The sequence below is a fragment of the Pimephales promelas genome, chromosome 11, assembly GCF_988280905.1.
Source record: "Pimephales promelas chromosome 11, fPimPro1.hap1.1, whole genome shotgun sequence".
In the NCBI taxonomy this organism is placed as follows: Eukaryota; Metazoa; Chordata; class Actinopteri; order Cypriniformes; family Leuciscidae; genus Pimephales; species Pimephales promelas.
Window position 1 is genome coordinate 2875471 of NC_142779.1, and position 25717 is coordinate 2901187.

Here is a 25717-nt window from a genome sequence, read left to right on the forward strand (position 1 = left end):
GTTTTTGATGAAAACATGTCAGAATTTTTCTCCATATAATGGACTTCAATGGGGTCCAAACGATTCAAGGTCCAAATGAGAGTTTCGGTACAAACTGCAAACTGTTCAAAGGGCTTTAAACGATTTCAGACAATGAAAAAGGGTCTTAGCAAGCGATATGATCGCTCATTTAAAGTTTTATAAGCTCAAATGCTCTCCTTGCTCTGTTCTGTGACGCGCGTTCGTGACTCTCCTATTCGAACTCGTTCATCAACATGAATGAATCTTTGAAACGAACAAACTGACTCTGAAAAAGATTAATTTATGTTGATGAACAAGTTCGAACAGGAGAGTCACGAATGTGTGTCACAGAACAGAACCTTAATTTCTTTTCGACTGAAGAAAGAAAGACGTGGACGTGAGTAAATTATCAGCAAAAGTGAACTACTCCTTTATAAAAAAATGCCCAACCAGGGACAGGAGTTGTAAATTAGCATTAGCTACAAACTCTATATGCTGCGCATCAGTTACAGGCTTTGTATTGTGACTATGTTTGACTGTATGGTCCCTGTTAAATAAATGAATAAATTAAATTAACCATGAGATAATTTACATTTTTGGGTGAACTAAGGCCCTGTTTAGATGAGAACGTTCGCGGGTGAAAGCGTAAAAATATTTTATTGGATGTGCCTGTCGTTTACATGGCAACAGCGTTTTTGGGGCTTAAAAAGTGAAACCACCCTCCAGAGTGGAAATCTCAGGCTATGTTTACACGGAAACGATTCTGAAGAGAAAACGCAAAAGTGGTGTTGTGACATCACTTTTTATTCTGCGTTTAGACGAGCGTTTTGTGTGGGAAATCCGGAAATCCAAATGGTGACGCAAAAGTGTGTGAAATTCAATATAGTATGCACTCCAGGTGGCTAGGAGTGCATACTACAACAACACCAAGTCCGCGTGCCTGCGTACAACTTCGCTGTCCAGCAGACTTTTGCATTTTTACCGTTTACACGGGAACGCGGCGGTGGAGCGTTTTTTTAAGATTTCCACTCTGGAGGGTGGTTTCACTTTTTTGCGTTTTTAAGCCCCAAAATTGGCGTCGCCGTGTAACTGAAAGGCACATCCGATAAAATATTTTTACGTTTTCACCTGCGAGCGTTCTCGTGTAAACAGGGCCTTAAAAAACACTCCACCGTCGCATTCTCGTCTAAAGGGTAAAAACGCAAAAGTCCGCTAGACAGTGAAGTTGCACACGCACGCAGACTTGGTGTTGTTCACATACCCACATTGCCATCTAGCCGCCTGGAGTGCATACTACATCGAATTTCACACACATTTGCGTCACATGGATTTCCCACCCATAACGCTTGTCTAAACGCAGAATAAAAACTGATAACGCAACGCCACTTTTGCGTTTTCCGTTGTAAACATAGCCTAACTCTTTAAATTGTGAACCTTGTTCCCATGATTTTGCAGAGTAAGCTTTTGGGTATTGGAAACGGTGTATTTGTGGCATTAAATACAGCATTAAATTCTTACCTTGAGCAAAGGGCTTCTTTTTTCTTCAATGACCCTTAAATGTCTTTGACTATATCGGATGAATAATACACATGATGACATGAATACAGCTTTACTGTAGCGAAGGAGAGACGTAAGGCATCTTAATATTTCATCTTGTTTGTAGACACTGCAGATTTGTTGCTGCATCTGTCATTGTGTTTGTACTTTCAATCAAACATTGTACAACCTCTTCTCAAGGCCTAAAACAACCATAGAGAGCTGCTGTTTATTGTACATTTTTCACTGAATGTCTTTTTTTTATGTTTTACATGTTTTGGAGAAACTCTTTTGGATTAAGGGAAACACAGATAGAGGAATATGTGTTTTAAATGAGTGACAGTTGTAATGTAAAGCCTTCTTAAGTTGTCCTTGTGTTCTGGGTGGGCAGATCATCATGCCATCTCACTGGGTGATCCTTAATGGATCAAGCAGCTTAAACACACTTCATCTACAGCAAAGAGACTCATTTGTCTTGAAGGCCACACTTGTCTCGGTAGATTTGACGTGGATCCTGTCTGTCAGTGGAGATACTTCTGGAGAAATCTCACTTAAATTACAGTCTTAATGTCCAACAAAGAAAGCATTTCGAGTGTTTCCAGTCAGGGTGATATTTAGTCAAAAACTGTTATCTCCTCCATTATCTTATGGTATTTGCTGGTGCTCTTCAAGGCCTTACTACTTCTGCTAGACTTCGGTGTGTATCTCATCCCTCAGCACTTCGGCATCACGACGGCAAGTTTTACATGGGCAAACACCACTCACGTTTCCTTCAGAACATGTAAATCTAATCAAATATTGAATTTTCTCTGCTAATTATACACTGTGAATTTGTATTATATTGCAAAGTACATAGTATACATATCAAGAGTATAATGATAGCAAACACTTTCAACTTGGTCTGAAGTAAATTGACCTTGTTAGCGCAGCTTTGAATGAACCCGTCAGCCTTGTGTAAGTGAGACGTACTTTTATTGCGGGGTATTCTTTGTGCATTTGTGAGAAGTGTTTGCATTAGCAGAGCTGTTTGTGTAAGAAAAGTATCTGTGCCTATGACGTGTTTTAGGATTGTTTAAACTGGTCATGCCAGGCACGGCTTTAGTGGAGTTATATTATGGATCATGTCTGGCCGTTTTTATGTGGTGGTATAGTAGAGCAAAGGAGTTAGAGGTCTGTAAGATTTGTTTTATTAGTGTTTTTGAGTTAATACTCACCAAGGCAGAATTTGTTATACATATGAAGAGTTCAGATGCAAAAGCCTCTAAATGCCATTTGAAATTTTCTTCTTTAATGATGATTTTTATCAAACTTGTATATTTAAGTTCAGTAATTTCACTTAAAAAACAATTAATAGGTAATTATCATTGCCATTCAAGTGAAATCACTGAACTTAAATATACAAGCTTGATAAAAATGATGATTTTAGAAGAAAATTTCAAATGGCACTTAGAGGCTTTTGCATCTGAACTCTTCATATATATATATATTACTTAGGGCTGTCAAATGATTAATCGCGATTAATCGCATCCAAAATAAAAGTATGTGTTTACTTTAATATGTGTGGGTGCACTGTGTATAATTATTTTAGATATATAAATACACACACATGCATGTATATTTAAGAAAAAAATATTATTTATATATAAAATATTTATATTTATATATAATAAAAATCTATATACAATATATAATATTTCTTAAATATATACAAGCATGTATAAAATAATTATACACAGTGCACCCACATATATTATGTAAACACAAACTTTTATTTTGGATGCAAATAATCACGATTAATCTTTTGACAGCTTACGATTTAAAATAACTGTTTTCTACATGAATATATTTTAAAATGTAATTTATTCTTGTGATCAAAGCTGAATTGTCAGCATCATTACTCCAGTCTTCAGTGTCACATGATCCTTCAGAAATCATTCGAATATGATGATTTGATGCGCAAGAAATATTTCGTATTATTATCAAAGTTGAAAACAGTTTGTGCTGCTTCATATTTTTGTGGAAACTGTCATGCATTTTTTTTTTTAGGATTCTGATGAATAGAAAGTTTATTTGCAATAGAAATCCTGTCTTTACTGTCACTTTTTTTCCCCGATCAATTTAATGCATCCTGGCTGGACATTGAAAAGTATTAATTTCTTTAAAAAAAAAAATACTTTGCTATAAATAGTCAATCCGATAAAAATCTACTGATTTGAATTCCCACAATTATAAGCCTCGTATCGGTTTGTCAAACAACACTCAAATATGTTCCAAAACACGAGTGTGTTTATTCAGTCGGCGAGTTTAAAGCAGCACAAATCCCCCGTCATCAAGCGTGATTTGGCTGCCGTCCCGAGGGCCAGGTCTGCACGGCTCTCCTCTCATTTATCCGGGTGTTAGTGTCCCCCCGCAAGAAGCCAGGACCCCCACTCTCTAGCTGAGGTATGCTAATGGAAACCAGCTGGCTCTCCGCTGGCTTCTCTGGAGGGACCCTTCACTGACGTCACAGCGGTCCGGGGAGAGCTTGTTTTGTCAACTGGAGCTCTTGTTCTGACATTGAGCTGGTTTCAGTCTGTGAATGCGTTCAGACTCACTTCACTATATATTGCAGGAGAACATTTGGACGAACCTTCATCTTGATTTAGAGATATCTGCATATTGTTTTTCTTTGTTAACCTTGGTTTCTGAGCAAAGTAAATACCTGCTGATTTAGGTTAGTTGAAGCCAATGAATGTGAGATTTGCGTTGGCTGATCTTACTTTGTTTTTTGCTTTTTTGTTCTTTTGTGACCTTGAAATTGGATTTCGCGTTTTATTGACTTTTAAATCTTTGTTGAATTCTTATTCGTTTCCACATGACCGGAGCATTAGGATTCGGTTGCGGGAATACCTCTGACAGAGATATAAAGTGTCCAATCACAGTCTGCTGTTTAGAGGAGTGTTCATTTGAAAAACTTGATGAAGAAACGTGAATAAATTGCATTTTAATCTTTTCTTTATTAACATAACTATGAATATTAATGTTTGCCATTGAACAGTGTCTGTTAAAAGCATTTAAACGTACGTGATGTAACTACATGCATGCATATTTACACTCTAAAAAATGCTGGGTTGTTTTAACCCAATTTTGGTTCAAATATAGACAAACTCAAACATTGGGTTAAAAATGTAATTTAAAAATGTAACCCAATGGCAGGGTTTGTCCATATTTGACCCAAAATTGGGTTAAAACAACCCAAGTATGTATGTCGATATACAGTATATGATGTTTGAATATTTTCTCTATACTGTGTGTATTGTGAATATAAATGGTATATATTTATTGTAATTTTTTTTATTATATATTAAAATGTTTATGTTCAAGACTAGCTTCATTGTGGCCAAGTACTGTAGATACATATGTTGAACTCTAGTAATATAATTTAGTTTATCTTTATTCTATTAGTTCTCCAAACAGGAACTACACCATTTCCTGTTTAGTAATGTGCATCGCAGTGCAATCCAGAATTAGTTGCGATTTAATTAGATGAAATTTGACCTCCAGGACGTACGTTTAATTGAACATATTGTGCTTTTCCAAAGGTTGCTGTGCTTGGTTTGACACACTGAGGTCAGAAAAACTTTGTAAAACCCCTGCATGTAGCCAAAAGAAACAAGCGTCTACACGGGCTACTCAACATTCTAGTAAATAGTCTAGTTATAATTTCCCTCCGCTATAATAGGAGGCATTACGTAACGGATTCATGTTGATCATTTTAAACATGTTTTTATTGGCACAGTTTATGGAATATCATACCGGACTGCCAGATGTTCATTGCTTGGTTATTTTTAGCCAGATAAACTGCGTATGTGGTGGACTAGCACCTAGGAGCAAGCGAGAAAACATTTTTTTGATCATTCATGATGGATGTTTTTGGATGAACTTTTGGATTTGAGTGGAAGGTTCGGCTGGTTGCTTGTCTTACCATTGCCACCCTCATGCTAACCGTTCAATTCATCATCTCATGTCATTCTCACAATCCAGTGTTTTTTTCTTGGCACTCCATGCACAATGGGTCGAAAAACTGCTTGGGTGGATTTTCCATATTGCATATCGGGATCAGGGCAGGTTTAAATGTCCATGCTGAAGGATGAGGCATTAGAGGAATCAACACTCAAATGAGCAGAACCAGATGCGGGGGACAAATCTATTTCCTGTGTCATTATGGCAGCCACACACACTGTTTTCTCTATAGTAGAAAGGAAATGACAATAGTATTTTCTGGACTGTTAGACTAGATGTGGTTCACCCTGGATCCCATTGCAATGAATTCCTCAGTATATATTGTCAGATGATTGTCAGGGGTACCTCAGTTTATTCCTCATAGTAAATCTATATAAATAGCTTACCATAATGCATTTAAATCCCATCATAGATATCACTTGTTCAGCGATAGCAAACTCATTAGTCACCGTCCCGCATGGGATTTGTAGCACACGCTCTATGGCTGTCAGATTCCTTTAGCTGTCTGGTTGTTGTATTATATGTCACTCATAGTTCTCTTAACCATGTTTACATAAATGCCTCAAATCCTGCGCAGGCTTTACTGATGTATGTAAGGAGTGCACTGAAGGAGCAAGTGAGGATTGTGATTAACTGCAGCCCATTTTAAAGTGTTACTCTCGTGCTCAAGTGACACAGTTAAGCTCACAACACTCATCAGTTTATACTGCATACTCTTAGAAGAAAAGGTTCTATACAGAACCTTAAAAGGTTCTATCAGCGCTATGTATTTGGAACCCCTAAAAGGTTCTGTACAGAACCCTTTAGGGTTCTTTGTAATCAGGAAAAAGGTTCTATATGGAACCTTTTGGGTTCATTCATTAGAAAATCTATATACAGTATTAATATCATGTTATGTAGTTAATCAATATCACACGAATGCATTTCATTTTTTCTCCTCCAAAAATCAGCATGATAAAAATGTGATAGTAAATTACTACAACAGTTTGATAAACAATAAATTAAACACAACTACAAAATGTTGCAGAATAAGGGTGCCGAAAGGGTTCTTTCTTGTCATTATAGAACCTTTTTTTAGCATAAAGGGTTCTTTGGAGTTGAGTAAAGAACCCTATGCTTCATATATAGAACCCCAATGAACCCTTTTTTCTAAGAGTGATAGCTGTCTACTGTCTGCATACAATGCAAAAATTGCAGTCCTTACTTAGTATTTTTGTCTCGTTTCCAGTCCAAATATAAAAAAAAAAAAATTATATCAAGATGCATTTACTATCGTAAAATGACATCAGATATTATGTCTTGTTTTCTGGGGGAATTAATACAAATTAAGTGAGTTAAAATGATCTGCCAATGGGTGAAAAAAACAAATCTGCTTTCTGTTTGAATTAAGATCTTTTCTCTCACCCCATTGGCAGATCATTTTGCTTCTTTTAAGCAACAATTCACTTAATTTTGATTCATTCCTCTGGAAAACAAGACATAATATATTATGGCATTTGACTCATCTAGTAAATGCATCTTGATTTAAGAATTTTTTTAATATTTGGACTGGAAACAAGACAAAAATACTAAGTAAGTGTAGACAGCTGTGATAGGCATAATCCTAATTCAAGTGAAGTGACTGATTATTGAGTCTGAAATTAGCATGTTTCTATGATAAAATGTGAAAAGAAAACAGGACACACTCACATGTTTTAATTAAAATGATCTGTTTTATCTTTTAGTATCGAATGCAATATTCACTACCATCCAAAAGTTTGGGGCCATTATGATTTTTTTAATGTAGTTGAAAAATAATCTTAATATTACCAAGGTTGCATTCTTTTGATCAAAAATACAGTCAAAACAGCAGTCTTGTGAAATATTATTTACAATTTAAAATAACTTTTAAATACTGTAATTTTTTTTCCTCTGACCCAAAGCTGAATTTTTGGCATCATTACTCCAGTCTTCAGTGTCACATGATCCTTCAGAAATCACTCTAATATCAATGATGAAAACAGTGCTGTGCAATTTTGGGGAAACCATTCCTAAAAAAAATCAAGATTCTTTAAAAGATATTTTATAACATTAAATATCACTTTTGATCAATTAACTGCGTGCTTGCTGATTAAAAATATTGAAAATAGGGCTGTGCAAAAATTAATTGCGATTAATCGCATCCAAAATAAAAGTCTGTGTTTACATAATATATTTGTGTGTGCTATAATTATTTTGTATATATAAATACATATGCATACATGTATATATTCAAGAATTATTTGCGCTTAAATTCTGTATATATATATATAAATACAAAATCTATATTATATAAATATAAATATTTTATATATGAATAACACATTTTCTTAAATTTATACATGCATGTGTTTGTATTTATATCTATACAAAATAATTATATACAGCACACAAAAATATATTATGTAAACACAAACTTTTATTTTGGACGCGATTAATCGCAATTAATTTTTTGCACAGCCCTAATTAAAAATCTTTAGAACGCTTTTTGTTCTTTTCTTTATTTACAACATTTCATATTCACAGTTATTTTACAATACTGTGTCAGATCCCACTGTGCTCATTTGATGGTATTCATAGCACCGACCCAGTGAGTTTGCCACACTACTGGCTTTGTGTTGCCACATATAACAGTCCCGCATATCACCGCAATTCCTCCAATGCCATTCCACGGGCTTCATTTACGCCCAGCCAAGAAAGCTGATACAATGAATCCACACGGCAGGAAGGTAATCATATCCAGCTGTCTCCCAGTAAACACGCTCACAACTCCAGCATCTATTTATAAAACATGGTGACGGAAAAATATTAGAATGCTAGAAACCCACAATACCGACAATAAATGTCGTGGAAAGATATCGAAAATGGGAGAAAACTTCATATGAAGTAAAGGGCCAAGGGTCTATTTAGTTGCTTGCTGAATTTAGGGAAAGTTGTGTTGTGTGTTGTGCAGCTGAATGAATGTTTAAACACACTGATCTTCCTTTACTCTGTGGATCTACTACACGTTTTCAGATTACACAAGGTAACATTCAATATCAGGTCCCCTGACTATCATCAGATATTTTGGATAATATTACATAATCATATCTAATAACTACATATGCCTTAATTCTTCATGGCGGTGTTGGAAACAATCCTCAGAGATTTTGGTCCATATTTACATGAAAGTATCCCACAGTTGCTGAAGATTCATCGAATGCACATCCATGATCCATGATAAAGGAAGATCAGTGTGTTTAAACATTCATTCAGCTCCTCTGTCCAGTCGAGCATCAGAAACCTGGGTGTCTGGTTTGACCAGTCAATGTCTTTGGATTGCCATTCTAGACTTTTGGTCAGAAACTGTTTTTATCACCTAAGAAATATTGCGAAACTGAGGGCAATTTTATCAGACTCTGACCTCGAATTGGTTATCCATGCTTTTATTTCTTCACGGTTAGATTACTGTAACTCTCTTTTTACTTTTTGTAACAAATCTACTTTAAATCGCCTTCAAATGGTTCAAAATGCTGCGGCAAGGCTCCTTACAAGATCTGGCAGGAGGACACTCATTACACCCATTTTGTCCTCCTTACACTGGCTCCCCATCAAATTACGTATTGATTTTAAAATATTAGTCTTAACTTTTAGAGCTTTACACGGTCAGGCCCCTCAATACATTGCTGACTCCCCAGGCCGTGCACTTCGTTCCTCAGGCCAGAGTCTGTTAATGGTCCCAAAGACTCGCTATAAAACCCGGGGAGACCTGTCCTTTCAGGTTGTAGCCCCCAGTCTGTGGAACGCCTTGCCTTTGTTCCTCCGTGTGACCGACTCGATCGATTATTTTAAAAGGCACTTTTATTTAGACAAGCATTTAGTTAACTGGGTTTTATTTTGGGCTTTTTAAATGTTTGAAATGTTGAAATTTTATTGATTATATACTGTTTTATTTTGTGGCTTCACTTTGTAAAGCACTTTGTGATTTTTTTATCTGTGAAAAGTGCTCTTTAAATAAACTTTACTTACTTACTTCAGCTGCACAACACAACTCTCACTCTCATTCAAGGGCATTAAAGAATGGAACAAACTCCCAAAGGCTCTAAAACTCACTTTTGACCTGAAGGATTTTTCTAGTAATATAAGGAAAGTGCTATTGAACAACCAGTTGTGCCAGCATAGATAATTATGTATGTAAATATGACTTTTTAGTTGAAATAGAGAATTGATGAATGAATTAGTTGATAGTTGTATTTGAGTAACATTTTATATTGTATATTTTGTATTGTAATTCACCTGCTCGTGGACTGCAGATGGAAACTAGCTCAAGCTAAATCTGGTGCAAAGCATCTTTAATTAATGTTTTTTGCACATTGTCCCTGTTGGAATAAATAAATAAATGAAATGAAATGAAAAATGAAATGATGTGAATCTCCCGTTCCTCAACATCCCAAATCTGCTCTACTGGACTGAGATCTGGTGACTGTGGCCGTTTGAGTTTTAGTGACTCACTGTCATGATCAAGAAACCAGTTTGAGATGATTTGAGCTTTGTGACGATGGAAGGATCCATCACAACGAGATGGACATGGTCAGCAACAATATTCGGGTATACTGCGGTGTTTAAATGATGCTCAATTGGTATTAAGAGGCCCAAAGTGTGCCAAGAACAAATATAAGACACCATTACACCACTTCAGCCTGAACTGTTGATCTAAGGCAGGATTAGGGTTGGGTATCGTTTGAATTTGAATGATTCTGATTCTGATTCCGATTCCTTGTTTCGATTCCGGTTCCTAACGATTCTCGATTTCGATTCTTTCAAGAGGCAGGGTCAAAAAAGTTTAGCTAACCTTGCTAACCAACGGTCTTTCTGAAGGAAATACTCCTTCTGTAAAAATACTCCTTTTGTCACAAATTTTGCATTTTGCCGAGATTTCGTTATTTTTAGAAAAGTGAAGCCACACTTTGGATCGCCAACGTAAGCTACTCATGTTCGACTCGCGTGGTTATGCCAACACTTCCGGTAGACGCTTCTTCGTTGGTGTTGTTCAGCGGTTTCTTCTTCCGCTCGGCGGACTGTGAATATCGAAACTAGGAATCGAAATTTTTACTTTTGAACGATTCCGGGAAAAACGAAAAGTTAGTCTCGGTTCCAATCGATACTCGATTCTCGATTCCCAACCCTAGGCAGGATGGATTCATACTTTTCACCAGTGTTGTAGTACTCGAGACTCGGACTCGTCTCGGACTCGGTCTCGAGACCATATTTTAATGGTCTTGGTCTTGTCATGGACTCGTGTCCATTTGGACTCGGAAGTGACTCGTACTTGAACATTTTTTTTTAGGACTCGGACTTATTCCCGAGTCCACTCGAGTTCAATTCAAAATATTTTTCATGATTATTAATGTATGTTAATAAAATATTTCTTTAAATTGATTGACACGCCCAGTGATTGGTGATTTTCTAGTGCACAACTGCGCATGACAAATTGTAATAAAATTACTTTTAACACCACCTACTATGTGGCCTTTTTAGCCTAAACTGATCATATTTTTTATTTTTTAAACTCTAAGTAAATTCAGTAAAAAAAAAAAAAGGATTTCTCTAAGTAAATAAAAGTAAATTAGGTAATCAACCCTCACTGGTCTCGGTCTCGACTCGGACTCGACCGTCTCTGGTCTCGGACTCGACTCTCTATGGACTCGGTGTCGACTCGGACTCGAGTGAGGTGGTCTCGACTACAACACTGCTTTTCACTCTTTACACCAAATTCTGGCCCAACCATCTGAATGTTGCAGCAGAAATCAGCGTTTCTTCAATCTTCTATTGTCCAGTTTTGGTGAGTTCGTGTGAATTGTAGCCTCAGTTTGCTGTTGTTATCTGACAGGAGTGACACCGGTGTGTGTCTTTTGCTGCTGGAGCTCTTCTGCTTCAATGATTGACATGTTGAGTGTTCAGAGAAGCTCTTCTGCAGACCTTGGTTGTATCGAGCGCTTATTTGAGTTACTGTTGCCTTTCTATCAGCCGAAACCAGTCTGGTCATTCCCCTCTGACCTCCGGCATCAACAAGGCATTTTCACTCACTGGATATTTCTCTTTTTCAGACCATTCTCTGTAAACCCTAGAGATGGTTGTGTGTAAAAGATCCCAGTTGATCAGTCGTTTCCGCCCATGTCTTCATGTCTACAGTCGCTGCCATGTGATTGGCTGATTAGATATTTGCCTTAACAGCGAGCAGTTGAACAGTTTTACCTGTGAGTGCTGAGTGTAATTTATTGGTAATTTATTGGTTTATTTAAAAGGGGACAGTGCAATGCAATTTCATAAAACGCATGAACAAACATGGTTAAAAAAGCCAGAATTAGCCAAAAGGCTATGTGTATGTGTATATACTGCACCAAGAAAACATGTTTCCATTGTGAGATTTGGCTTTCGAAAGCACACATTCTGTTAAATTTGTTTTTCTGTTCGCTAAAGATGGTTTTATTTATATGGTCTTGTTGTGGTGTTTAACACCTGACTTCTCTCTAGTGAATATTAAACAACAGCCACACTAGTGACTCGGTCAGCCTCATCCACACCCTGGTTGTTGTTGGAATCGTATCTGTTTTCCTATTGGAGCGCGGTCGGTGTGTGGGGCTCAAACATATCAAGTATAGCAGTTTATTTTACATGAGCTGAAGCGTCTCTCGGCCCACGCGCAGAAGATTTAAAGATTGTATCCAGGCTGCACCGATTAGAACAATAGACCCAGAATAACTGCACGGTAAAAGTGGACCAGGTTTATGAGCCCTGATCTCATCAGACAGAGGAAGCATCTGTCGCTGCCGTTCTGACCATTCAGGATGAACTGACGTTCACAGAGTTGCTTCAGCAGGAACATATAGAGAGATACAATACAAAACAGGCAGTTTAATCACTTGACATCTGAAGTTATGCATTGATATTTCAGCCAAACAGGAGTGTCAGCCGTTCATTTTTCTCACAATATTGTATAGAAATGCTAAATCATTTCCTAGATGATCACTACTTGCTTTTTAACTTTTGTAGTTGCATAATGTGTGGTTTTGCGTGTTATTTTTTAAAGATATGATATGCTTTATTGTAAATGGAATATAAATGACAGCTGGAAGTCCATCCCTCACCGAAAGGAAGTCCTGTAACCTTTTTTGTTGTAGTTATTCCTGTGTTTTTCAAACATCGATTCTTTGGCAAAAGGCGAAGCATACATTATTTTTAGGCTCCTGTCAGTTTTGATAAATGCATTGTAGATAACTTCTGCCATTAAGTCATATAGATATGATCTAATGCCTCTCAATGACTGAATGCTAGAAAAGCAGGAGGTCAGAATGCAAAAAAAAATCATTTTCTTTAGCATTTTTGTCTTGTAACCTCCTTAAATCAAGACACACTCAGCAGAGAAGCAAAATGACATAAGATAACTAGTGTTTTTTTTTCTTCTGAAAAAATGTATCAAAGTAAGTCACTTTACGCTTAAAACAATAAAATAATCTGACAAATGGGGTCAGAAAAATAAAATAAAAGACATCTTCTGAAAAATGTATCAAAGTTAGTCACTTTACACTTAAAACAATAAAACAAATCTGACAAATGGGGTCAGAAAAATAAAATAAAATTATTTTTCTGACCCTGCTTGCAGATGTATTCTTGTTTTAAGCATAAATTCTTTCAGAAAACAAGAGTAGTTTTTTACTTCTCAAGTGATTTAAGAAGTTGTCCTGGAAAACAAGACAAAATGCTGAGGAAGACTATAATTTTTGCAGTGCAGCTATTATGGTATTTAAAATGTTCCTAATATTGTTTTGGGAGTCCCAAACAACAGTTTTACAAGCATGCAATTATTGTTTTATATAAATATGCATTTATTTTTACCAGATTTGCTCACTGACTCCCATATGAATCGTTCAGAGAAAGCAACAATTATAAATATTAAAAATACTTACAGGATGTGATTCGGAGGAGGAAGCTGATCAAAATAAACTTGGTACTGAACCTTCCTTCAAAATCAGCCAGATCGCAAATCCATATTTGATAGCATTTATGTTTGTGAAGCAATCATCTTCAAAATGACGTGAACAAAGGTTTGGGCTATACTTCTGTGGTATAGATGTATATTAGGGATGCACCGATATGAAAATTTTGGCCGATACCGATAATTCTTTATATTTGAAAGCCGATAACCGATATATCGGCCGATAAACTTAAATCCAAATTTGTATCTAATTTTTGAGAGCCTGATTATAAAAACAAAAGTCTCACAATTAAATCCATGTCCCAAGCTCACGATTATAATGATGTTCTCATTATAGTGTTGTATAGCCGATATGGCAGATTTGCGCTGCACATGTTGTCCCGAACCAGATTTTCATTTTTTGAAGAGATTTCAATCATATTTCAAGAAATTCAAAAACATAAACAGTTCTCAACAACTGTCTCAGCTGAAGGGAATAATACATTATTTATCGGCTTTAATATATCGGCCACATTTCCTTACCAGGCCGATAACGATAACATTAAAAATGAACATATATCGGCCGATACCGATATGCTGGCCGATATATCGTGCATCCCTAATGTCTATATAAACTGTAGCCACTTAGTCTTCAAATGCTCCTCCCTGGGCAGATGAAGAAAGTTCGCTTTTCGTCTATCGATTTATATCAGCAACTCTGAGTCGACTCTTACTTTTGAGAAACAATAACTTTGTATACGGTTAACTTATTTAAAACTTTGCAGGATGTTTTCGTTCACTTAGATCTATGTTACACACTACATGAAAGGTAATTTTCGAAATTCCATTATAGGTGCCCTTTAAAATACTTGAATCTTATACTTTGTCTCATTTTGCACAAGATCTTTGTTTTTGAACTGGTATTTAGGGAATAACTTTGGGATGGAAGCCATATTTCCCAGCCAGCATCCCTAACTCACATTACAACTCCATAAAAGGAACTAATCCCAATCCTCTCTTCATGGCTTGTGCTTCCCCGGGTGCGTATAGTGCTGGGGGGACCTGCTCAGTTTTCAGCCAGATAAGCGGACTGTGAGCCGGAGCAGAGAGCGGGCCGGATGATTGAAGGAGGAATGGCTTGGAATTCTGGGAATGAGTTTCAGGAGTAAAGGATTTTGTTGGCTCTCCCTACACTTACCCTTGACATGACCCACCTGCTCACTAAGTGAGTTAAACTTTAGGGCATATCAGTTATTCCAGGCATTTATGTTGACGGATAACAGCAGAGAGCACGTATAAAGCTATGGAAATATTACTGTACATGTCAAGGCCAAAGGGATTGAGTTGTTGCTCTTCCAAATGAAGAGACACTGCTGGATGTCCTTCTAAATACCAGTGTATTTTTGCACAGTGGAAAGATTTCCAGGCAGTTTAATTTTTACTGAAGTGTTATGTATCTTGGCCTGATGTCTCCGTAAGCATTTGATGAATGCTTTGTTCTCACTCTAATAACAAGTCTTTTTTTTGTCACTTCAACACAAAATCAAGATAAAAAATGGAAATATATTTTGCAAAAAGAAAATGAAGCATATTTTTCATATATATTGTGAAACTTTATCTTGGCAATCAAGCATATTTTTCATCAAATTTTCAAAGTATTGTGATTTATTCTTTTATACTTCCTATTTTATTTCAATTGCTGTAGAAATATAGCCAGTGCAACCTTATTCATTTTAATTGTCATTTAACCACATGTTAATATGTATTGAGAAAATCCCCCAAAAGAAGATAATTCAAAGACATTACTCTTATTCTGGTAGATGAAGACACTGAATAGACCAAACATGTCTTTTGATGTCACTAAATTGTTTTTGTTTTCATATAATTAAGCCACTGACCAATCATGTTCAATCTGGCCCAAAAACAGGCTTTATTTATGCATTTGACAGATGCTTTTATCCAAAGGGACTTGCATTGCATTCAAGGTACACATTTGATCAGTCCTTGCATTGAAACCGTGACGTTGCTTGCGCTGTGCGCAACTGTTATATGCAAAATTGTCGAAATTTGAGGTCAAATGTTCCTGACAGGTTCCCTGAGATTCATCCCTTAATTTGTTGGTAGATGTTCCTTGATGAACAATGGTTTTTTTCATTGTTCAGAAAGAAAATGTTTTCCATGTGCCCATTTACGCCACGAGAGCATGGCACCTCCATTCCAGCTTTATAAATCCCAGCTGTGTTGTCAACTGAGGGTCACATGCTAACTACCTTTTACATTATGTACACCAGCCCATAAAAGTTCACTGTAATTGATTTTTACAAGGACATTGTACAGTATTTCATTCTCTTATGTGTCATTTCTTTTTTCTGCAGTATTTATATACTGAGAATTTTTGTATGATGGTCATGTGATCAACTATGTAGCATACAACTTTTTGAAACATGTCTTGGTGCATATTCTGTATATACAGTGTATATATTCCAGTGTGTTAGCAATTATCTTGAGGTGGGTGTTGTGTGTGAGGTATAGCATACAGTAAGAGTGAGGAAAGCAGTTAATGTGGAGGGGTTCTGCATACTAACCACAGATGGAATAAGTTTCCAGCCAGCTGAAGTGATGGGCGTCCCATATGCTCTCACTCCAGTGTGTGTTAACCATCGTCATTCTCATGGGAAAATGTCAGCAGTTCTCAGGGGGGTTAATAGGGAGGCTTGGAAACTATTTGTCCCTGTGATAACTCCTGCAGTTTGGGCAAACAAGCCCAAATCGTATCTGCCTTGACGTCGCAGCATTTCAAGAGGAGAGATTTGTTTTAAAACTTAGTGAGCTGCCTAACTAGGCACCACACTCTTAGAAGAAATTGTTCTATTTAGAAACATATATGGAACTCCAAAATGGTTCTAAATAGAACCATTTTTTTTTTTTGGTAAAAGGGTCTATTGGCCAAGTATGGAACCCCAGGGTTCTATATAGAACCAGAGGAACCCTTTATTAAGAGTGTATAGAACCTTTTAGGGGTTCCAAATACGTAGCACTGATAGAATTCTATATAGAACCTTTTCTTCTAAGAGACATGAAGTCATCAACATCACTCTCCCAACTTTGTTCCAAGTGTAATTATGGTGTTTTCTAAGACTTCTAATCCCAGAATGCATTGCAAAATCAAACCAAAATTGTGTTGTGCATTTTATGCGTATGCATTTTATATATTCAGTTAGGATGCTAGTTAGCAAAGCTGCTTACACTAGGTTTTGCAACACAGCAAATGAGTAACAAAAATTTCAGCAAGCAGACACATATTGCGAAACGAGGCGATGCTTTCTCTTTTAAGAGACCCGAAACTTTTGTTCACTGGCATTTGGTATAAAGAGTCGTTTATTGGTAAAGGTTGGAAGATATACCGATAGGTCATTTTTAGATGCAACTTAATAAATGCTCAGATTGAAATTTTGATAATAACATTCTCAATAACACTGCGACCATCTATGCTTATTTATATATCTAGAAGCATTGCTCTCACTATCAGAATAGACCTGTGACCCAATTATGGGTTGTTGTGACACACCAGTTGTGAACCAGTGATCTGAACCTCATCATGTCTCTCTCCACTCAGTATAATTATGATCTGTTTGACATCAGAAGGCTTTCTTTTCTTTGGCTCATTTTGCAGCTGTTGGAGAGCTGCTAGTTTGATTTGTTTATAAGGCATTTCTGTACATGGACTAACACTTCAGGAATGAGTGTCTGTGATTTATCATCAGTCTCGGTTGAGCTCGTGGACTTTGGAGAGAGATCTGAGAAATATCTTTGCTCGGTTCATCAAATGCAGATTCACCTGCTCAGCTCCGGCGATGTTTGATTAATATCTCATGTTCATTTGTAGTTTTCCACAGACTAAGTGATCTATCCTGAACTATTCAACCGAAGGTGGAACACAATTGGCGTTGTAAACGTCTAAATCTGTTTGATCTGACACTCTAATAAGTTAATCGCATTAGCAAACACATGCAGCACATAAACATGCTTATTTCTTTGTACTTCTTCGTCACAGGAATTCATTTTCATGCAATGATGCCTTGGTTTTTAATTGGTTCCATATGGGATGTTGTTGTCTCGAACAATGTCTGTCAGGGACTTTATGTGTTGTACTATAGCTCACCTTGTTGAAGTATCCAAAGGGAGGATCACGTTCAGATGGGACCTGTGAGCATGAATGAAATACTATATGAGGGCTTTTATACGGGAAGTACCTCAAGTGTCACTCATTCATCACTTGCAAGAAATAAAATGGCTGTGGAAAATGTAGGTTACATGATGGCCTTGGGTTTTAGCATAAACGGCAGCATTGGTAAATCAAAATAATGATAACTTTGTTGTGTGCATGTGCAAAACTATAATGTTGCTATGGAGTTGCTATGTTCTCAGTGGTTTTTAATGCATTATTGTGTGATTGCTTTGTCTGTTGACCAAATAATGTGGGATGGATTGCATGCTAAAGTTTAATAGCTTTTCAAATATGAGCAATAGAAATAGTGATGTTTTTTTATACATCTTCGGAATTGAAGTGCATGTATATTTTTTGCATAACTCTAAATTCATGTCATGCACGCATCTGGCCTTAAAAGGGAATCCTAGAGCAGAGTGTAAATTAATAGCAGGAACTGTAAGTTTAGCTTCGGGGGTCTTGATCTCGATAAAGCCCTGGTTTGTGCACTGTGTGCATGTATTTAATAACTCTTGGAGTGATCTGGGGGAAGCCACGTGAGCGCCGGCTGCTCAGATCCCATCAGCCAATCACGATCGCCGCTGCTCGGATGACATCATCCCTTCTGTCTTCCCTGAAGAACAGAAAGAAGTTGAGTTCAGCCGGCCTTATCTTGAAGATAAACTGACAAGTTATATGTATCAAAGCCTCTGGCTCTGCAAATCTTCTCATGTTGGCACACACATAACTGAAGAACCTAAGCCATTAAATACAAATTACATTCTTAAGAGCATTGCATGATATCAGCCTCCCACAGTGTGAAGTGTGTCAAAGTTTGTCAGGAAAAAAAGTGTTTTACAGAAAACCTTAAAAACAAGACCTTTACTTTGGATTCGGAAGTAAAACTGCTTAATCAACAGTGAAAGGAAAAACATTTATAATGTTATTTAGAATGTTTCAAATAAATGCTGTTCTTTTTTCTATTAATCAAAAAATCCTGATAAAATGTATCACAGTTTCCACAAAAATATAAAGCAGTACAATTGTTTTTAACATTGATAATAATCAGAAATGTTTCTTGAGCACCAAATCATCATATTAGAGTGATTTCTGAAGGATCATGTGACTCTGAAGACTGGAGTAATGATGCTGAAAATACAGGAATAAATTACATTTTTAAACAGTCACATTAAAAACAGTTATTTTAAATTAAAACAATATTTTACAATATTTTGATCCATTTAGTGTGCAGAAGAGACTTCTTTCATTGACATTAAAAAAATCTTCTAGACCCCAAACTTTCAAACGGTAGTGTACATCTTGTGTTTATTTTAATTTTATTTTTTTACTCAAGACTAGTTTTTTCACAACCTATAATAGCGCATTTTAATGAAATTCAACACTTTTTTTTCTGATCATCAAGATGTCTGTGTGTGAAACTCTAAACAAGCTCTTTCAAGATCATTCAATCAGCTCTATTTTTCACCACTGTCTCCATGTTTAAAAGCGTGAGGTCGGACTCAATGATCCTCAGATGAGAGATTATATCTCTGGTGAGTTTGGGAATGGACGGCATCCAACCCTGCATACAGTAAATTAGACACTGTAGTTCCTGCACTCGCGACTATAGAAGTTTTTAATCATACTTTCCTACGAGGGTGCTGAATGACAGCGTCAGATTACGTTCAATAACACATAACCTACAAACACAGTCTTTTCGAGTCCACCACAGACCTTACCAGGTTTTTTACAGTAAAATACTGGCAACACTGTTGCCAGTAATTTACTGTAAAAATGCACTAAAACTAATAAGTTGTATTTTTTAGTTAACTTGAGTTTTAATGCATTTTTACAGTAAATTACTGGCAACAGTGTTGCCAGTATTTTACTGTAAAAAACCTGGTAAGGTCTAACAGTGTACTAGTTTGAAAAGTAGGCTACCATCGCACTTTAGCATGTTTTAGACACTGTTATGGGGATCATTATGTGCTATGGTTTGGTATGGTAACCAATGTATGTCACAACACCACTAATTACTAGCAGCTCCCCCAAATAATTACCCATAATGCACATGATGTTTATTACATTGGTAAGATGACAGCACATACAGATGCAGAAGCCAGTTAGTCATCATTCATACTAGTTTTCAGTAGTGTTTAATGATTACTAATATAAATGCACAGTAACATGAACACTTTAGCCGAAAATGTGACCAGTTTCGTTTTATTACTGTCGTTAAAAAAGGCTATTATGACTGTGGGAAGCCATTCTGCAGTGTCGTCTCTTTCCGTGAAAGCCTTCACTGTGCCAAATGGAAACAATGTAAGGAAACAGATGACACTTCGACTTGTACAATGAAGCCCTGTGGCGACTGACTGACCTGCTTGGCTCAAGTCTGTCAGTGTGTGTGAGCGGCATGTAAGGAACAGTTGTTTGGGTTCCTTCAGATACCACCCACCCAATTAAAAGCATGAGGTGGGTCCTGAGGCCTGCTTTCTTCTGCTCTATAAATACATACAGTTTATGATGGAGTTTGGGGGGCTGGGAAAGGAGGAAGCAGAAGGCAAATGGGAACATTAATAATGATGATAAAAGCCCAGGCCAAGGTTCAGATTTGACCTCTACTACTTCCTAGTGTGCAGGAGGTGCTTGTTCCTGTTGTGTCTCCTGTGTGGGGAATATTTTTCAAAACAGCCCGTAAGGAGCCTACAAGTGTCAAAATTGTAATTTGAGTTAGATTCACATGAATGGTAATGACGAACAGTGTTGGGCATGTTACTTAAAAAAGAGTAATTAGTTACTTCTCACAAATAGTAACTGAGTTAGTAACTGAGTTAAATCATAAAAGTAACTAATTACCAGGGAAAGTTGTTGGAAAATTGTTAAAATAGGCCTATGTCAAATAAATTGGATCCACCCAGTATTATATATGTTAAATCAGTCCCTCCAGGATTTCACGATTTTTTTTGTGTGATTTTTGCGATCAAAATGACTGATTTTGTGGTGGTAATTTCCAAAAATTTGTGAAAAAATTTGCGATTTATATATAACATTTACCATAATAGTATTCAGTCCTTCCAGAAAAACGCAGAGTTTTTTTGTGATTGTTGCGGGCAAAAATTGATTGATTACGCGGTAAACTACTGGCAGCTGTGGTTGCCAGCATCATACCGTAAATTTATGCAATTTTATGCGATGAAATTGCAGGAATTTGAAAAAATTGAGGGAACTTGCAAAATTGCGGGTGATGAAAAAGAGAAAAAAAGTGATTTCCCCAACATCCTGTTCTCACTAGGCTAATGTAAGAGTCATTTCTTATTACTTCCTTTGATAAGCAAGCATACTACATCATAGAAAGTGCTGGGAATATTTAATTTCTCATCTTGTTTTATTTCAGACTGTAACGAGTGTAAATAAGGTGTGGCCCCTTTAAGAGCTGCGCGCTCCCTGTTGAACTCTCTGCAGTGTTATATGTGTGCCTAATTTCTGTTTGATGCTACTTCTTTTATCTTATGTTGTTTATTAAGTAACGATGTGACAGTAGAACGTGTGACAGAGAGTTAATACGAGTTCGATTTGTGAGATGTCGATCGCCTCCGTGAGTCTGTCTGGTGTCGCGTAACTGCGTCACTTCATAACGTTCCCATGGAAACAGGGGGAAATGGCTGCTCTTGTGTGAAGCAAACGCAACATTTTTCAACTTTCTGCTAAGATACATGTGACTTTTTTGCAACGAAAATGCGAGGATTATAAAATTATGCAAACCCCGCATATTTTGCACGGAAATCGGCAATTTATGCGGCGAAAGTGCGGTGTATTTGAAAAAATGCGGCCCTCGCATAAATATGCGGACTTTGGCTGATTTTGCATTGAATTCAGCGATCGCATAATCGCGTTTTTCTGGAGGGACTGTAATAAATTAATGAAATGGACACTATAGAATAAATTAATATTATAAAACATTGTACACTAATCTACACTATCGTAATGTTGAACTATATTATGCTCGGACACACTCGGTCTCTCTCGCAGTCGAGCTGCGTTTAGTCCAGTCCAGCGCCTCATAAACACACACAGTTTGAAAAAAAATAAAGTATTCCACTTACACTAGACATCGCTATTGGACTGGTGATTATATTTTACTCTGGCATGTAAATTAAGTTGGTACACACTTTCGTATTGGAGAACAAGAGGTCATTCATGCTCTCAATTCACATGTGTCCCAATGAAAGTGGCACGTAGCCTGTTCCTGAAGTCTGAACGCCTGATCTTTACTGCTCCCCTGGGTGGGGGTCATTGGTCGGACAGGTCATCAGGCCCAACACTGCTTTAATCCCATCTGGGACCTGAGGAGAGCACCAGCTCTTTACACAACACTGAGCTTTATGTTGTTCCTTTTTACGACTTGAGCGTATTACTGTAACAAAACCCTCTCTCTGTGGACGCCAAAGGGCACATGAGAAGCCCTCAGCTGATGAGTGTGGAGGCTTTCACCAGGGCTCCGGTGATATCACACAAGCTTTGATTCTTCTGATATTCTGGTTAATACACCTTAGGGCCCTTTCACACCTAGCTTGTTTGTGTCCGGACTTTCGGACTTTTCAGTTTTTGATCCGAATCAAATTTGCAGGTGTGAAACCACGGTCCGGACCAAACAGATGAAATTTGGTCCGACGAATCAAACTGAAAAAAGGTTTGGGTCGCTTCTAGTGTGAAAGCATGTCTGTATGGTTCGGACTTTAAGACCTTTTACAGGACGTTCTGGTGGTTCCCAAAAATCAGAAAAAAAAAACTGAAGTTGGCAGGAAAATTGAGCCGTGGTTGTAGTGCTGGGCGGTATACAGGTTCATACCGAAAACCATTGTATATTTTTGTTATGATGTTCATTTTTAATATGCCGCCATACTGATGTATTTTACGTTACGCTGAAAACATTCCAGAATTTTTCTCCATATAATGGACTTCAATGGGAACCAAATGGTTCAAGGTCCAAATGACAGTTTCAGTGCAAACTGCAAACTGTTGAAAGGGCTTTAAACGATTTCAGACGATGAATAAGGGTCTTATCAAGCGAAACGATCGCTCATTTAAAAAAAATAACAAAGTTTAAGTTTTATAAGCTCAATGGTCGCCTTGCTCTGTTCTGTGATGAGTGTTTGTGACTCTCCTGTTCGAACTCGTTTATTAAAATTAATGAATCTTTTCCCGAGTCAACTCATTCCGTTCATTCCGTTCGTTGAATGAACCAAATGACACGAAAAAAAGATTCATTTTGATAAACGAGTTTGAACAGGAGAGTCACAAACACTCATCACAGAACAGAGCAAGGCGACCATTGAGCTTATAAAACTGAAACTTTGTTATTTATTTATTAAATGAACGATCATTTCGCTAGATAAGAATTCGCCTTATTCATCGTCTGGAATCGTTTAAAGCCCTTTCAACAGTTTGCAGTTTGCACTGAATCTCTCATTTGGACCTAGAACCGTTTGGACCCCATTGAAGTCCATTATATGGAGAAAAATCCTGGAATGTTTTCATCAAAAACCTTAATTTCTTTTCGACTGAAGAAAGAAAGACATGGACATCTTGGATGACATGGGGGTGAGTAAATTATCGGCAACAGTTTTTTTTTTTTTTTTAAAGTGAACTAATCCTTTAATTCTGTCATCTATAATGAACACATACGGCCCATTTGATGGTGTAAATAAGTCTAGTGGAGGCTAAAACCTGTCCGGTCAGCCGCCACTCCTCTCTTTCCTGCAGTAACTCTATCAGCATGTGAAGGTGCGGGTCGGCTGGACACCAGGACAGGATGTGCATTATCTATTTTGTCATGATGTGTTAAAACATCGGCCTGATTCAGCGCCGCTGAGGAAGAGGATGGGTGGGTGGACAAACAGAAAGCATGTGATAAAACTCTCGGGGACGAAAGAAAGAGAAGGGGTGCTCAGTAGGCACAGTTTGCTCTTCTATCGTGTTGGTACAGATGAAAGCCAATGCGGTGCCAGTGATGTGTAATAGTCAGGGGATAGGAGAGAAGAGGGCACAGGAGAGGTCTACTTTTCCCATGTCCCTCCCTCTTTAGTGTCCTCTAACAAGGATGTCGAGATTTGATCCTGTTCAGTCTTTCGTTCGACTGTATCCGAGTCGTGTGCCAAAGGAAACACTCCCACTCCTGCGGCTCGTATTGCCAAAATAAGGGAAGATGAAGTGTGTTGAGGCAGGGCAGTGCCAGCTTTTTCCAAATGTTCATCCGATAGCTTTTGGTGGCTCTTTAAAGGCACACAGTTCACTTGAGCTTTGCAAAGAAGCTTTTCAGCCCGTGCAAAGCCAGTCACATGGCCACCGATTGGGTGAGCTATACTTGTCATATGGACCATTCATTCATTCACGTCATAATATGCAAATTAGATAGAAAAATGTAATCTCTAAATAAACTTTGGGTCATCCTTAATATTTATCTAATTTACAGAAAGTACACTCTAAAAAATGCTGGGTTGTTTTAACCCAACTTTGGGTCAAATATGGACTAACCCATGGACTAACCCAAATTTTTACATTACATTTTTAACCCAACATTTCGGGTTTGTCCATATTTGACCCAAAATTGGGTTAAAACAACCCAGCATTTTTTAGAGTGTATCTATCTTTTTTCACTTTTAAGATATAGCCTTTTGAAATTAAGATGTCAAAATCAAACGTTTTTGGAAAAAACCTCGGGCACCTTAAGGGTTAATAAGGATACAGGGTTTTATTTTAAGAACAAAAATAAAATATATAAAGACATTTTAAAAAGCAATATAACTAATAAAAAAGACAAACCCACTGTAAAAAATATTTTCAAGATTTGTTATCACAACATATTTTCTTTTGTCAAATCAACTTTATAATAATTTATTTAGTTGAGATAACTTATTATTTTGAGTTCCTGATGGTTAAATTAATCTACTTCATTGTATTAACTCACTTTTCTCCAGTTCAATGAACTTAAAATATTAAGGCAACCAGGTTACTTACTTTTTTAAGTTAAACCATCAATATTTTTACAGTTAATTGCGATTAATCGCATCCAAAATAAAAGTCGGTGTTTACATAATATATTTCAGTGTGCTGTATATAATTATTTTCTATATATAAATACCAGTCCCTCCAGAAAAACGCGATTATGCGATCGCTGAATTCAATGCAAAATCAGCCAAAGTCCGCATATTTATGCGGGGGCCGCATTTTTTTCAAATACGCCGCACTTTCGCCGCATAAATTGCCGATTTCCTTGCAAAATATGCGGGGTTTGCATAATTTCATAATCCTCGCATTTTCGTTGCAAAAAAAAGTCACGTGTATTTTAGTAGAAAGTTAAAAAATGTTCCGTTTGCTTCACACAAGAGCAGCCATTTCCCCCTGTTTCCATGGGAACGTTATGAAGTGACGCAGTTACGCGACGCCGGACAGACTCACGGAGGCGATCGACATCTCACAAATCGAACTCGTATAACTGTCTCACACGTTCTACCGTCACATCGTTACTTAATAAACAACATAAGATAAAAGAAGTAGCATCAAACAGAAATTACCCGCACACATGGGGTGTTCAAGGCGCACATATAACACTGCAGAGAGTTCAACAGGGAGCGCGCAGCTCTTAAAGGGGCCACACCTTATTTACACTCGTTACAGTCTGAAATAAAACAAGATGAGAAATTAAATATTCCCAGCACTTTCTATGATGTAGTATGCTTGCTTATCAAAGGAAGTAATAAGAAATGACTCTTACATTAGCCTAGTGAGAACAGGATGTTGGGGGAATCACTGAAAAAGAGAAATCTTTTTCATCAAACCACAATTTTTGCAAGTTCTCTCAATTTTTGCAAATTCCTGCAATTTCATCGCATAAAATTGCATAAATATCCCGCATATTCCATCGCATTTTTAAAGAAAACGGGCCGAGCAGGCTAATCAATCAATTTTTGCCCGCAACAATCACAAAAAAACTCCGC

At 37.2% G+C, this 25717-nt stretch overlaps 1 protein-coding gene across 1 annotated transcript in view; it reads left to right on the forward strand.

Moving 5' to 3' along the window:
* itga9 (integrin, alpha 9) overlaps nt 1–25717 on the forward strand; it is a 98966-nt gene that overhangs the window by 38139 nt on the left and 35110 nt on the right. The window lies entirely within an intron of this gene.